This window comes from Triturus cristatus, chromosome 2_1 (genome assembly GCF_964204655.1).
Source record: "Triturus cristatus chromosome 2_1, aTriCri1.1, whole genome shotgun sequence".
NCBI lineage: Eukaryota > Metazoa > Chordata > Amphibia > Caudata > Salamandridae > Triturus > Triturus cristatus.
Window position 1 is genome coordinate 229,542,164 of NC_140581.1, and position 16,335 is coordinate 229,558,498.

Below are 16,335 nucleotides of genomic sequence, written 5' to 3' on the forward strand. Positions count from 1 at the left end.
CATAGACCGAAGCGTCGACAATCACGCCCACTTTCATTCTGAATCATTTGACTTAAGGATATGTTTTCTGTTTAATCAGTCACATTTTCTTGTTATTGTTTGAAAGAGGTGTTCACAATAACAACAATGAGGTGTCGCTAACATCAAAATATTTGGAAATCCCCAGTTGCTTTGAGTTGTTTTATGTAAATCTTTATACTTTTTGTACCCTTTAAAATATCTTTTCAATATAAATTCAGTTTACTGAAATATATACACCTGTGTAAGACTTTTTATATTAGATTTATTCTATTTGAAATAAGTCAATTTGATTTATAATTGATTAAAATGTAAGCTACTAGATAGAGCTTGCCATCATTGTTTGCAGATTGAATACCTATTAGTGCATAATTCAGTGAATCCCTTGTAGGCACATTTACTCTTCAATATTTTGATCACCCAAGCCTCGAAGGGTATATTTGGTTCTCCACTTTTTCTTATATTAATAGGCACACACCAGCATTTATTTTCTAAGGATTATTAATTTTCCCCCAGGATCCCATGCCTGCCATAGGTGCACACTAAGATATATTTTATAAGGCTTACTCCATTTTCCCCAGGAACCCCTGCTGCCATAGGCGCACACCAGCATTCATTTTTTAAGGATTATTCCATTTTCCTCTTGCACTTCCCTGCCTGCCATTGGTGTCTCCCCTTGGATGTACATATAGCAAACAGATACATCTGTATGTTGTTATCCTGATTTAAATCTCATATTATGGTGGTGTGGTTTGATTTTGGAATTGACACACTATTGTTGCTAATTATGCAGGATAACCACACTCAATTATATTGTTTGTACTATGAATAATTCAAACTCCAAAATGCCACATTTCACTAAATGTTTTTCTTGATTGTTTGCCTCTAGGTGCACAAGAAACATCACTCACAATACTGCCAGACAGAAAGGCTGCACAAAGGGACGTGACAACAAACACGTGAGTCCTCCTCTCTTCTGCTTGTGCAGCTAAGTGCCAACTGGTAGAGCTTGAAAATGACTCAAAAGAAAGGTGCTGTCAAGAACGTGGCCAGTGAGAAGAAGAAGAAGCAGATTGCCACAACAGGCTTGCCACCCTCCTCCTTTTTTCTAGACAGTTTTGGTGCCTGCCGTGCCATTCTCTGGGCAGCAAGCTGGGAGCAGCACTCCCACATCAAGGACGGCACCACCCAAATCTAAGCCCAAACTCTTGTCTCTCTGCAATGCAGCCACTGCAATCATGATGATGAGCAGTGAGTCTGAATTGGATTTGTCTCAGCCACAAACTAGTGCCTAATCATTGCAGGAAACTGAGCAAAGTGGACAACAGGAGCCACAGCCAGCAATAGATCTTCCTGAAGTAGGAGCAGAACAGGAGGTTGAGCTTCCTGCTAAGCGAGATATACCTCTTCTTGAACCATTGGCTTCCCGCTCTCCAGCAAGAAAAAGAAAGGGTACTCCATCATCTTCTCCAAACCCCCCGTCTGATGATCTGGACATGAATTGGACCCCGGCTGAGTCTGAGACCCTCAACAAGAAACAAGGGAAAAGGAAAATTCCTGAAAACCTTGGAATTTTGGAAAGGGATGAGGAGGACGAGCCAGCCGTTGTCATGGAAGCTGCCTCAGAGGACACCAACATTACTCCTCCTATTCAACCTGCTCCGAGGAATGTGGCACTGGTTTCACCACCGCCAGCTTCCATATTTGTAAGGCCCCTGCTGAGACCTGCATCCACCCCTACCTCAGTCAAAGTATGCACTGCAGAGAGGCAATCATTAACACACCCACACACCTCCAGTTCTTTGGGCATTGGCCTTTGCACCAGTGGCACACAAAAAAAGTTCTAATGCTCAGTTTTGGACTTTTTTATGATTAGCAAGCAGGAGGATAACATTGCAATATGCTCCATTTGCCAAGCAAGTGTTAGTCGAGGTAAACATGGTTCACACCATGGTAGGGAGGAGCACTTTAAAAGAATTGCTGCAGGTGGTGATGATAGAGGGGAATCAGCTCAGATCACGATGGGAGGTGATGAGGAAGAAGAGGGTGACAACTTTGCACAAAGCAGCCCTGTCCCCAGCAGTGCGCCAGGATCACCCACATCAGCAACCTCGAAAAAACACAAGAGCCAGATGGAGACACCACCGCATACAGTCACTGTCACAAGACGCACATTGAGTCTACCACCTCCCAGTTCTCTCCAGAAGTCACATGAGTCAGTGGCACCACAAAAGAAAAAAATCCAGGCTACTATTACGAGCATGTTTGAGCAGGAGGGGCTCTACAAATAACCACCCAACAGTACTTTTGTACAATAGGAAGCTGGCTAAAATGTTAGTGCTGGAACCCTTCCCTTTTTAGGTCTCGCCTAGCGAACGCAGTGCATGTGCAGCTTCGCCTTGGCGAGACTATTGTGGTCGGTTTGGTGCACGAAAGGGAGACAAAACATGTGCGCGCCCGGACAGCGGATGTGCACGCTCACGGCGTCTGCATCAGCTTGGGCCCAGACGGCACATAGGCACGCACACGGCGTGTCTTTCATCTTGGGCCCGGACAGCACATGAGCACGCCCACAGCGTTTCTTTCAGCTTGCGTCTGGACAGCCAATGTACATGCTCGCACGATCACGGCATCTCTTTCAGCTTGTTTCGGACAGTGTCGCGGCTGAAGTAGAGCTCGGAGCCGTAGACATGGATCTGCTTCCGAGCACAGTAGGCCCCTTGATACCCCTTCCGTCTGCCGAGTGCTGTGCAGAGAGTCTGGGGAGACCAGTATTTCTGTGTGAGGGAGCAGGTAAGATCCCGTGGTATGTTCATTAAAATGTGCACGCATACGGACTGCGACCTCTCCTTGTTCTCTTCTATGTTTTTTTTAATTACTTTAGGGAGCACAGCGCCCGCTAGGGACACCGCGCTCACTTTTTTGCTGGAGTGCGTTTTTGCTGTGTGCTTTTGGTGCTGTGTGCTTTAGGTGGTGTGTGCTTTTGCTGGAGTTCGTTTTTGCTGTGTGCTTTTGGTGGTGTGCACTAGCGCTTTTGGTGGTATGCGTTTTTGCTGTGTGATTTAGGTGGTGTGTGCTAGCGGTTTTGGTGGTTGCTCTTTTGGTGGTATGCGTTTTTGCTGTGTACTTTTCGTTGGTTGCACTTTTAATGGCATGCGTTTTTGCGCAACGCATTTTTGCTGTGTTCTTTTGATGGTGTGCGGTTTTGGTACTCTGTTTGGAACCCGCATTATACTGATGAGAAGATGCACCTGACTTTGTCCATCATTTTGGTCGGGATTATAACCACAGGAGTTTGCACACAAATAAAAACACGAGACTTGAACGCACTGACCTGCCGATTTTTCCCAGCACAAATTTTACTATGTACAACAGAGAGTGATTTGTGGCATGAAAAATATGACAAATATGCAATAGCGGCCCGTTTGGCAGCATTACCACGTTGCCCATATGCGAGCCGTGTTATGGTAAATTAATACCACACGCCAGGACATCTCCCTTGTATCCCCTGCTGCAATACTGCATCACTGTACCAAGCTATACTGCATCAATGCCTCTCCTTAATGGTCTCTACTCTCACCCCCACCTGCCCCCCAGATGGGCGCCCAGTTTAAAAAATATTCATTTCTCTAAGGAAGAAAGATTCAAGCCTGTGCACCTGAACTTAGGCAAGACCACTAGCACGTTTTCAACAGCCCAGCGTGGTTTTCCGGTTACAATATAAATGTTTATTCATATGGAACAATCATTCCAACACAAAGCCTTCTTCGTATCCTCCTTTGGGAGTTCACAGATCTTCACAAATGTTACAACAGCTGTCCGTACAAAGGGATAGAAGGTTCACTCTCCTCTACCACAGCTAATAAAATATACAGCGAAGCTGTTTATTTATAGTTAATGTTTACATTGAACCAACTAGCTTTCTTTTTAGACTAAGAAGCTTTTCCAGCTATCAAATTGTGCCAACCATGTGAAGAGAAACAAGAGAGTGGAAATGAGTTGAGCTGCATAAGGCACACCATTTGGTCTGTGAGGTAGGTCCACATGCCAGGGGGTCTGGCTCTGAGAGCCTCGACCCATTGTAGCAATTGTATTGCAAAACAGATTTCATTGCAGCAGACTTTAAAGCTAGAACGCAAGCTATTGGTATTGTAAATGACTATGTGATTTATTTGTTTCAAAAACAAAAACATAAATAAAAAGCATTGACATTTACAATGCCAGTAGCTCAAACTAGGGTAATGCGAGACCTGTTGCATTGCAAATGCTTGTTTCTTTTGTGGAAGGAGTGGGATTTTTAGAACTTGTGGCGGCAATCTGCCTGAAATAGACGTTTCCCAGCAGGACTTATTTTGCTGTTGCTGTTCCAGCGCTCCTTCACGATGTGCTGCACTTGATTGGACAAGCTTTGAAGCAGAGTGCTGTTCACACTATCCACCTGACAACAGACATGTGGACAAGTTGTCAAGCAACTGATTACATGTCCATCATTGTGAGGGTTAGGCAACAGTTATCTACAGGTCTCAGCACTGAAAAAACCTTTAAGGGCGTTCAGTGGCATACAACAGTGGTGATGTTCACCATGGAGAAATCCAATACAGCTGCAAATATCATGGAAGGAATGGCTGTGACCCAGAGGTCTCAGAATTGGATTTGTTGCCACAAACAATGGCAGTAATGTTGCCCGAATGTGAATTTACCTTGAAAAAAACTAATGACAAGTTGCGTTTGGCAAAACAGGAACAATTGGTTTATTCAAATTCTTTGGCCAGGTAAACAGTTACAGAGTTGGGGTAGGAGGACTTTCTCACAGTATGATTGATCTGAGCGCCATTATATACATTTCTTGGAGTATCATAAAACAATTCAGAGATCCTTATTAGGAAGAGGAATGCAGGCCTAGTAATGGAGTCAAATTACTACCACCTGATAACCAATGCAGGTGGGTATTGACCATGCGTGGATAAAATGAGGGTCAGTGGGTAACTTGTCAAGATGTCCAGCATGGGGCACGCGTGATCACTGCATGTGCTGTGTGTGCCGTGTCCTTGTTGGTTGAGTGTTCCTAACTTCATGTGGCATCTAACTTTATGGAGTTTTGGGAATGTGAGCACTCCTCCAGCCATATGTGCTTTAATGGGGCTAATCTCCCCGGACCATTGTGGTGCCGCTGCCTATCCGTGGTACTTATCTGGGTTTTTCCTGTTCAAACTTTTGTTCTGCGCGTTATGTGCCACCCCACATGCGGTCTGTCAATCAGTTGCCATAGGCCTAGGTCACAAGGCCTGTCTGACTACGTATTACTGACTCAGGGTTGATGGAGAGGTCATATTGGGTGATTTCGACAACAGTGATGTGATCTTGTTTTTATATACATATGTATCGTTTCGTACATTGACATCGACTTTTTCAATATTAACAGTAATATAGCCAAGGTCATGGCAGATGGTGGCTATTTCAGGGTTCTTGTTTGGAACTTTGCATCAACCTGATTGTGCAGAACTTTCTCAAAAAATAAGACATAGTCAGCAACATACCGACCACCTGCAGAAGAACCTGCACTCATTTCAGCCATTCTTTTGAAGCCCGGAGGCAGTTGAGGATCATTCAGCATGCTACTAGAGTACCAGGAAAATCCCTCATACAGGAAGTGCCAACACATCAGAACGCTGCCTATTACATGTTGCAACATATGTTTGAGCAGTACAAACAGATCAATGACTATGGGCCTGATTTAGATCTTGGCGGACTGGTTACTCCATCACAACAGTGACAGATATCCCATCCGCCAAAATTTAAATACCATAGTATATAATGGGATTTATATTTAAGCGGACAGGATATCCGTCACAGTTGTGATGGAGTAACCCGTCCGCCAAGATCTAAATCAGGCCCTACGTCATTCAATGACGAGGGGATGCCACTGAGAAAAGCATGACCATGGGGGTGAACAAATGGGGCCTAGTCCAATGCCTGACACAGATGCTACCTTCTTTTGAGGTTTTCACATGGGAAGTAAGCAAGGAGGACAGTATGATGAGCCAAGCTATTCCATTGTTGCATCTGCCACAAGACCAGTTAAAAAAGGTGTCACAAAGATTAGTCGGTGTGAACAGAGAAGCACATGAGTTGATTGAGAGCTTAATCCCTCACTTGGCTGTTAATCCAAGGTTTCAAAGAGACATCGTGTTGTACAAAGAGTACATCTGCTCCACAATACTTGATCCACAGTACAAAAAAACTACTGTCCACTTTAATTATTTTTTTCAGAAGTGGATGTTTCCCTATATATGTAGTGGATTGTTGAGAAAGCGAGAGACCTGGAAGAAGAATGGCTGGAAGTTGGAGTCCTGGGCAGAAGTTCTGTTGTGCAACCTTTAACCTCCAGAGAGGGCAGTGCTGTTGTTTCACAGCAGCCAACACCAGCAACAAGAACACCGGCAACAACAGCAACAGAAGAATTGGACCAAACCTCTGCACTGGCAGGGCTTAAGTCAAGTGCGAATGCGATGGCAAAAGAGATTGAGAAAGTGTCAGCACCAATGACCATTCAGAGGATGTTCTAAGACTGTCTATTCTAGATGACCCAAAAGAGGTTTATGTGGATCAAAACTCATTGGTCAATTGGTATGGGAAGATGTGCCAATGGCCAGAGCCATTTTTGTATTTCTCTGTTTCACTCCTTGTCATTTGTTTCAATGCATTATTAACTGGGTTTTTTTCAATTTTGTTTAATTGTCATGAATTCGTCGCAAATTTGTTGTGAATTATCACAATACGTATGTTCTGGTTTTTTGGAAAATTCGCGAAGACTGTGTGTTTTTCAAGAGTGTAAAACACATATATAAACATATTTTAAACAATGTTTGACAATAGCTGTTTACTAACATACTGTTTAAACTTCTCTATTTGCAATCATTTTTAATGAAAACACTATTCCAGTTTTCGCGACAACGCCGGTAGTCGCGATGACGTTGGTATTCGCGGAGATCATGTGACTATGTAAGTAAACGATTTGATTGAACAAGACAGTTTTCTTTTACCTCCATAGGAAGTCCCCACCCATTTCTGTGTTCTTGAAACTTCCAATCATTTTTGGGGTATTCTCAAGAGCTGCCCTATGCTTTTCTTATTGCACTGTGTTTGGTGTTTTCCATTGCTATTTTTTCCAACAGCAGCAGGAGGTGGAAAAAGTGAACTATGCTGATGAAGGGCCTGCACCAAAAAACAAAGCATTGCTTGGGATTTTTTCACAGTTCTCTCAGGAGAATCCAAAACAGTTGCCAAATTGGTCAAATGAAGGTTGTGTGAGAACACCCTCACACAAGGTACAAATAAAAAATATTCATGTGGTACAAATTCCATGTTGAACCATTTAAAAACATATCATTCAAACCGTTTAAAGAGGGCAAGGAAGGAAAGAGACGGAGAGGAACTCTCTACATCCTCGGTGGCCACATTTGTCCCAGGAGAGAGAGTTCCCAGTGAAGTAGAGAGGCATCCTCCCCAAATAGCTCCTGAATTGAGGCATGTAGCCACGTATTGCCTGGACTGCAGCACAACACTAACAACTGGAGAGCAGTCCATTGATGCCATTATTGAAGCTGCAAAGCATAGATGGTAATTTTTCTAATTTAATCACATTTTTGCACTATATTTGAGCTGCTTATTCCAATTTTTTCTCCCCCTCTTTGCCATTTTGATTAATTGAATATACCAAGAAAAATGTAAGAAAATCACACAAAAACCACAGTTCTACAAAAAAGAAGAACCGCCTTTTACGGTTAAAAAAAAGATAACATGTGCTGTATGGGTCAGTGAGTGGTTGTGTGACTGGCTTTATAGATGTAGTTAAGTGAGTGGTTGTGTGGGTGAGTGAATGAGTGTATGAGTAGCTGTGTGGGTGTGTGATTGGGTGTGTGAGGAGTTGTATGGGTGAGTGCTAGTGTCAGTGACTGTATGGGTCAGTGAGTGGATGTGTGGGTAGGTGTATGGGTGAGTGAGTGACTGTGTATGATTGGTTATGTGAGTAAGTGAGTGGCTGTATGAGTGAAAAGTACCTGTTATGAGTGAAAAGTACCAGTGTGAGAGGCTGTATGGGTGAGTGAATGGTTGTGTGAGTGGTTGTTTGGGTAAGTTACTGCCGGTGTCAGTGACTGTATAGGTGAGTGAATGGGTGTGTGAGTGGCTGTATGGGTGAGTGAATGGGTGTGTGACTAGCTGTATGGGTGAGTGAGGGCTAGTGTCAGTGGCTGTATGGGTCAGTGAATAGCTGGTTGGGTGAGTGACTGCTACTGTAAGTGACTGTATGGGTGAGCATGTGTAGTGTAAATAGAAATATGGATGAGTGAGCGGCTGTCTGAGTAGCTATGTGAGTGAGTGGGTGAATGGTTGTATGGGTGAGTGATTAGCTGTGTGACTGAGTGTATGGGTGAGTGAGCGATTGTGTGAGGGGCTGTATGGGTACGTGAGAGGGTGTGTGAGTAGCTGTATGGGTGAGTGAGTAGCTGTGTGAGTAGGTGTATGGGTAAATGAGTGACTGTGTGACGGGTTCTGTGAGTAGGTGGCAGAGTGGGTTTGTGAGTTCCTCAATGAGTGTGTGAGCCAGTCTGTGAGTGAGTGCATGAGTGTCTGAGTGGTTTTGTGAAAAGGTGTGTGTCTTTCACCGGGTTTGTGAGTGGGTAAATGAGTGTCTGAATGGATCTGTGAGTGGGTGTGGCAGTGTCTGAGTGGGTCTATGAGTGTGTTAATGAGTTTCCGAGTGGGTCTGTGAGTGGGTGAGTGAGTAGGTCTGTGAATGGGTGCAAGAGTCTCTGACGTTACATGATTGATTTTTGAATTTGGTTTGAAGATGTTTATTCACTTTGATGACCATTTCTTTTAGGAGTTGATTGTCCGACACATCTGTTTCATTCATTTCATTTGCCAATTCATATGCAGTCCTCAAACTTGGAGCTTCAGCAATAGTATACTGGTCCTCTCGCTCAGATCTTATTATGTTTACTCTTTAATTGGCTGTTGTTGATGGTATAACATCAGAAATGTTAGAAACACTGTAAACAGAGTTAGAGAAACTGATATATATTGTAAACTACTAGTCCCACAATACCTCATTGTGGGCAAACGTGGATATCTAGTATAAATAGCAGAAAGTGAAAATGGACTTCATTTACTACCGTGATCAAGAACTTGATGTTCAAAACGCGTAAGAGGAGCAGAGTGATGGTCTAAATAAAGAGTTATATCAGCCAAGAAGAATGCTGCATACTTTTTCAATTTTGTGGAAAATATTTTGCGAGAATTTGTCCCTTTCTCACCACGAGAACCAGCTGAACTGTGCTCCCCGTCAAGGACTGTTTTGTGGATTTATATATATAAAAATTGGCTAACTGTCAGGAAAGGATTCTTCAAATGTAACAGTTGCCGGGCCTGTTGAGGAAATAAAAATTATGAGACCTATGTGTCCCCTTGGGCCCCCCCTCAACGCTCTATGTACACATGCATGTATGCCATGCATTTCCCCTCCATGGCCTGTCTATCATGATGCTTGTGCTATAACGTGGCCTGCCATCATCCAGTCTCCCATGAGAGAAACGACAAAATCTGCACTGAGGCCTACACGTTTTGCATCATGTTTTCCTGCATCCATGTTTGGGCTCAGCCAGAGCTGAAAAGAGGTTTCAGGCCTCAGACGCTCTGAGAGCTGCAGCTGCGTATCCTTGGCCTTGCACACTTGGGCCTCAGCCAAAGGGGTCCTGTCCGAGGTGCCGAGACAGTATTGAGCACGGTTATCTGCTTACTCCTACTGAAACCACATTCCTGCCTGGAGAAGGAGGAATAAACACGACCCGTCTGCAAAGGAGAAAGCCTAGCCTTTCTGTCTCTTTTCATGTGATTACAAAGCTCACGTCAGTGAAAAGCCCATAGCCCCCATGTAAGGCCTACACTGTAAATGAAGAAATAGATGCCACATTGGCTCTTGGTGATGGGCAACCTATGTCACAAATCAGTCCCTGCTCCAGACTTTAGATATCAGATAATACAAGATGTGCTGGTCGTCTTGACACTGAAGGCCTCACTTCCAGACTCCCCGGTTGCACAGCAACCCTTCCACACGTCAGTTACATGTCATGCTCGAGTTGAGCACAAGTAAGGCAAAGTTCCAGTAAAGTTCCAGCTGATCACGCAACCCCCTCCAGGCATCCACCCTCCTATGACACTCACCTATTATCATCAAGTGGACGCCCACCTTCACGCCTACTTACACACCCACATGCTCTTATCTCATTCTCTCTTGCTCCGCCTGAAGCACTCCTGCTTACGTATATTATTAAAATGTATATATACTGTACTCTGTGAATAAAGTTTGAGAATATTCTGAGGAGACCCTTCTTGATCCCTTGTGGTGATGGAACTATTCTCCCTTTAACTCGAGTTATTGGAATAAAGCCCTTTTGAACCTGATACCACAGACTCAGCCTCTTGCTTCATGCATGATCATATTGATATATAGAAATTCTGAGTGCGTAATATTTTATTTACGACATTAATGGCGCCCGAATAGGGACAAATCTCTTTCCCCACACGCCGGAGATGAAGGTCCAGTGTTGCCCCCTTCCACAGCCGTGACGGACTTCAAGTGCGCACGTCGCGGGTTTTTCCCGCCAACTCCCTCAGGCCAACGAAGGAGACGGACTGCGACCAGGCATCCATACGAGGCGGTGAGGATTGCGGATCGTCCCGACCCAGAGCCCACCCTGCGAGAGAGCTGTGTCTGAGGTTTCTAGAGATCCACCAAAGATACGCCATTCCCTGCGCAGCGTCAAGTGTCCGAGGCCTTCAAGTTCAAGTTCAAGTTCTGCTTCCCGGTGAGTTTTTCATGGGGGTTGCAATAAAGACGGGTTCATTTAATGAACACGGTAAAGACGTGTCTCACTTGTGAGACCGGTATGTTCAAGAGCATGCATCAAGAATTAAAGAATTCAAGAATTAAAGTCCAAGTACTCAGGTGCACCGATTTAACTGTATGAATGTTATTGTCTTAGTCAGGTTCAGTTAGGTTTGAATGTGTCAGGTTTTTATGTAAGTTTGTTTCATTGTGGTTTTTGTTTTTTGGGCCATTGTGATTTTTGTTTTCGGTTACATTCCAACATGCCGTTATTTTCGAAACTGCGTGAGATATGTACCAGAAAAGGTGTACTAGAGGAACCAGTTAACATTCCGCCTAGAGACACACCTGGACATTTCATGTACTGTAAGCATGGTTTAGATGCCGTGTTGTTTTTAGAACTATGGGTGGATTACACGAAGGATTTAGAGACGAAGTATAGATGGCCCATCACGGGAACGTGGGATGCGGAAAGCATTATGAAGGTAGAGGAAGAGATATGGAAGAGAAAATCTAGACCTGCTCAGAAGGATGCCATTGAATTATGGCGCAAGGAGTCACATAGAAGAACAGAGAAAGAGTTCCACAAAGCAGAGAGAAGTAGACAGGAATCCGAAAAAGCCAAAGAAAAGAAAGTACAGGAGGAAGGGGAACGGGTAAAAAGAGAACAGACTGAAAGAGAAAGAAATACTGTCGTTGCTGGTATTTATCCGGTCCTTTCAGAGGAACTAGCAAAAGTGGCCCCAGTAGAAAGACCCATTAGAGTGCCACCGCAAGTACCCTGAAAAATAAAACAAACAGCATCCGAAAGGTTTATTAACACCTACCTAGAGGAATCCCCACCAGCATACGTGGACGGATCTTTCCCTGCACCCCCAACGCAAGAACAGCTCCAGGAGCTCGAGGACGGTGGGGAGGGAGGATCCGGGACAACATCAGGAGGGGGGCCGACAGTAAAAGTAGACATCTCCGAATGTATATATGATCCAGATCCAGGAAAGGGCAGAATGCTCGTGTTTTCGTTACGGCTTAGACGAGCAGTTGCAGATTTGGAAAAATTACCAGATATGGATAAACATCTAAAGAAAATGTATACATTCATAAGAACAGGGGAAGGTTCTGAGTGCATAGCAGAAGCTGTACAAAATAGAAAAGTAATTATTAAGAACTATATCCTTCGCTTCCTAATTAACTGTCTGATCAGGGAAAAAGACGAAGGTGACGGGGACGTAGACCGTTGTTATATTGGTTGGAGTGATCGCATAGATGCCGGTCAGCATGATAAATCAGGACAGACAGACAACATGTTGACCAAAATACGAAAGGCAATAATAGCGTCACACGAAGGAGGACCGAACGAAAAGGCTGAGTTATCATCTGATGATGAAGCAGGGGACAAAGACAGAATAAATTATGTGGGCCACGCCCGGCGATTCGAAAGGCCCAAGGGCCTCAATCACCGTAAACAGGGAACGGCTATAAAAGAAAGATATTCCCTTGAAAGCTTGTTCCAAATCACTGAAAAAGCGGTGAATAAATGGTTAGGTAACGAACAGCCCCTCACCCCGACCGAAAATGAACTAGCACGGTCAGCCACCCTGTGGGTATCACAATATGATATATATAATAATGATATCGTAGCACAGACGTTCTTGAGCCTCCCACCAAACGAACAGCGCCTAGCTGGTGTCTACATGGTCCAACATTTGATCACGTTGTATGAGAGTCAATATTCTGGTCCTGGTCTATTGTATAAGTTGCTGGACGACATAATACTAGACAGGTGGATGAACATGGGTACTGTATTGATTAATGTCATCCTGGATCAGCGACACAAATATATAGTATACGTGACTAGGTCCCTGCTCCCCGCTCCACCACAGGTTAAGGGACAGTTATACGACAAGCTGAACCCCCTACGAGAGGTTCATCCTGTAAAGGATGCAAACAATGAGCTGCAACGGGTGTATGTCTACACCCCCTTGTCAAAATTAGAGATATTGGAAATGAAAAAAATGTTGCCCTCCCATGATAAAGACCCGGGGGGTTTTCACCGAGAACTAAAAGACATTCTCCGCTTAGGAGAATACACATATGCTGGCATTCTAAAGTTATTAAAAGTACTATTGCCTGCTGGTATTTAAGAGAAGCTTAAAGGACAGGACTGGGAGGTGGGAGAGAAAAAGATCAGCTGGGGTCTGTTGGAAACAGAGGAAGAAGCAAGAGGCGCGGGGGTTGGTCTGGGTCCCCTAGCTAAAGCCTTACCTGAACTCCTTGTACAAGTTTTGCCCAGATTATTAATTACCAAGAAAGAAGACTGGGATGCTATTTCAGCCTGTAAACAGAAACCAGACGAGGATACTAGCGATTTTTACTCTAGGTTTGAGAAGTGTTTCACTATCAATAGTGGCCTTAAGCCCGGTAGCGATTCATATCCCCATCTTTTCGTGAGCAAACTAGTAGAAAATTCCCTACCAGAGGTGAAGTATAGTGTACTGAAAGTTGAGAGTACTTGGCAAGCAAACAGCCCTTCCCAAATGTTACAGATGTTGCAATATCACCAGAACAGAATTAGAGAAGAACACGACCAGGAAAAGAGACGCATGAAAGACACAAAGATGAAGATGCTGGTGGCCCAATCGACACCGGCAAACACAAACAGGAACAGGAATAGCACGAAACAAACTAATGGGACCTGTAATTATTGCAAAAAGCCAGGCCACTTCGTAAATGAATGTGCAGTCCTGAAACACAATATAGCTATAGGTAAAACAAAGCCACGTCCTTATCCTCCCAAGGAAAATAACACACATCAGACATCAGATACGTTTCCACCGCCGCCACCGCCTGTCCATGCACCTGCACCAGCCCACGCCACAACATAAATGTATGAGCACGCTCAAACTAACAATCCAGAATACCAAGCTTATTCATGAAACAGCCCAGAGAGGGAATTCGACTTGCCCCTTATTCCAGTCCCTGTGGACCAAAAGGGTCCCTATGTACATGCACGTTTACTAGGACAAGAGAAAAGGTTTTTGATTGACACTGGGGCAAGTAGAACTACCATCAGTCATTCCGAGGTTCCAGGGGCACCCCTCTCGGGCTCAAAGAGTATATCCCTGGGCTTTTCAGGAAAGCCTATTATTAATGAGATTTCAGAACCAGTCTCTTTAGGAGTTGGTCCACTAATACATACAACAGACTTACTGCTCACTAAATCATGTCCAGAAAACTTACTTGGTATAAAAACATTAAAGGAACTGGGTGCAATTATTTGTTGCTCGCCAGAAGGAGTGCGACTGTATTTACGTGATTTTAAGGGACATTTTGTAATGAAAGATATTGACATCAGGCTCCAAAATGTACCACAGCACCTATGGGCACAAGGCCCGACTGACGTAGGTTTCATGAACATTACACCACACCAGGTCACCCTCAAGGAAGGAGTAGTGCTGCCACGGATTAGACAATACAAAATCCCACCTGAGGCTGAAGTAGGGTTACTGAAAATAATCGATGAACTGATCGCACAAGGGGTGGTGATAGAGACAGATTCAAACATATGCAATTCACCTGTTCTTCCTATTCTTAAAAGAACTGATCCCAATACATCACCTGTCTATAGATTAGTTGTGGACCTGCGAGAATTAAATAAATGTGTGGTGCCACAGTACCCTGTGGTCCCGGACATTTCTTCATTATTAACTGCCATTGATGCAAAGGCTACGTTCTTCACAGTTATCGATCTGAAGAACGCATTTTTCAGTATCCCAATACATCCAGACAGCCAATATCTTTTCGGTTTCAGTTTAAAAGGCCGCAGCTTCAGATTCACAAGAGCACCACAGGGCTTCACGGAAAGTCCTAGCATCTACAGTCAGGCACTCAAAAGACAACTAGACAGTATTCATATGCCTACCACTACAGCGCTGATACAGTATGTAGATGACATTCTCATTACTGCAAGATCGGAAAGTGACTGTGAAAATGCATCACTCACGGTTTTACACTTCCTGGCTGACAAGGGGCACAAAGTGTCCCCTTCGAAGCTACAATTCTGTGGACAGCAAGTGGCGTACCTTGGGCACTTGCTATCCAAGGAGGGTAGGCGACTGACACCAGAGCGTATTCAATTGATTTCTGGCCTTTCACAGCCCAAGACACAAAAGGAGGTACGTGCATTCATTGACCTCACTTCATATTGCAGGCAGTGGATCCCCCAGTATGCTTACATAGCTAAGCCCCTAATACAGTTGACAACACAGGAGGCAGCTTCTACTAATGTCCTCCCTTGGACACAAGAACACACTGTGGCATTTGAAGAATTAAAAAGAGCTTTCTGTCAAGCACCAGTTTTAGCAATCCCTGATTACAACAAATCTTTTATGCTTTTTGTGACAGAGCGGGATGGAACAGCACTATCTGTCCTAACACAAGATCATGCAGGAAAACACAAGCCCTGTGCTTATTTTTCTAGTACATTGGACCCAGTAACACAGGCTTTGCCTGCGTGCCTAAAATCTGTTGCAGCAACGGCCTTAGCCATAAGACAAAGTGACTCGAAAGTGCTGGGCCACCCCCTGACAGTACAAGTACCGCACGCAGTAGAGGTTCTCTTGAACCGGACACAAACCCAACACCTGACTGTAGCGAGACTGACAGGTTATGAGCTGACGTTATTTCAACCACACATAGAGATCAGACGATGCAATATACTAAATCCTGCAACTCTTTTGCCCTCCAGTACAGAAAGCGTTTCCTCACATGACTGTGTTGAAGTAATACATACCGTGACTAAACCACGACAAGACTTGACAGATGTTGCACTCCCAGACCCTGACCTAACACTCTATGTTGACGGCTCATGCATGAGGACAGGGGCGGGAGAATTAGTGGCAGCGTATGCAGTGACCACTGCTACTGAAATCATAGAGACTAAAAGAATAGACATACTGTCAGCACAAGCAGCAGAGCTCATCGCCCTGACACGAGCGTGCATAAGAGCTAAGCACCTGAGAGTAAACATTTACGCTGACTCACAATACGCATATGGGGTAGTTCATGACTTCGGAGTACTGTGGAGAGAAAGAGGTTTCTTGACCTCTCACGGGGCCAAGATACAGCATGGCCCCCTTATTCAAGCCCTTCTGGAAGCGATACATTTACCAGCAGCCATAGCTATCCTGAAATGCAAAGCACATACTAAAGCCACAGGTACCATTTCTCAAGGCAATGATCTGGCAGACCGTACTGCTAAACAGACAGCTCAGACCCCACTAGACATGACAAACTCACTGGTACCATCAATGACCAAAGCCATGACAGTCAGGGATCCTTCCAAGGATGTACTAGACATACAGACACATGCTACTCTAGACGAATTAAAGAAATGGTCGGAACAAGGAGGGGTACTGACTGATCAGGGT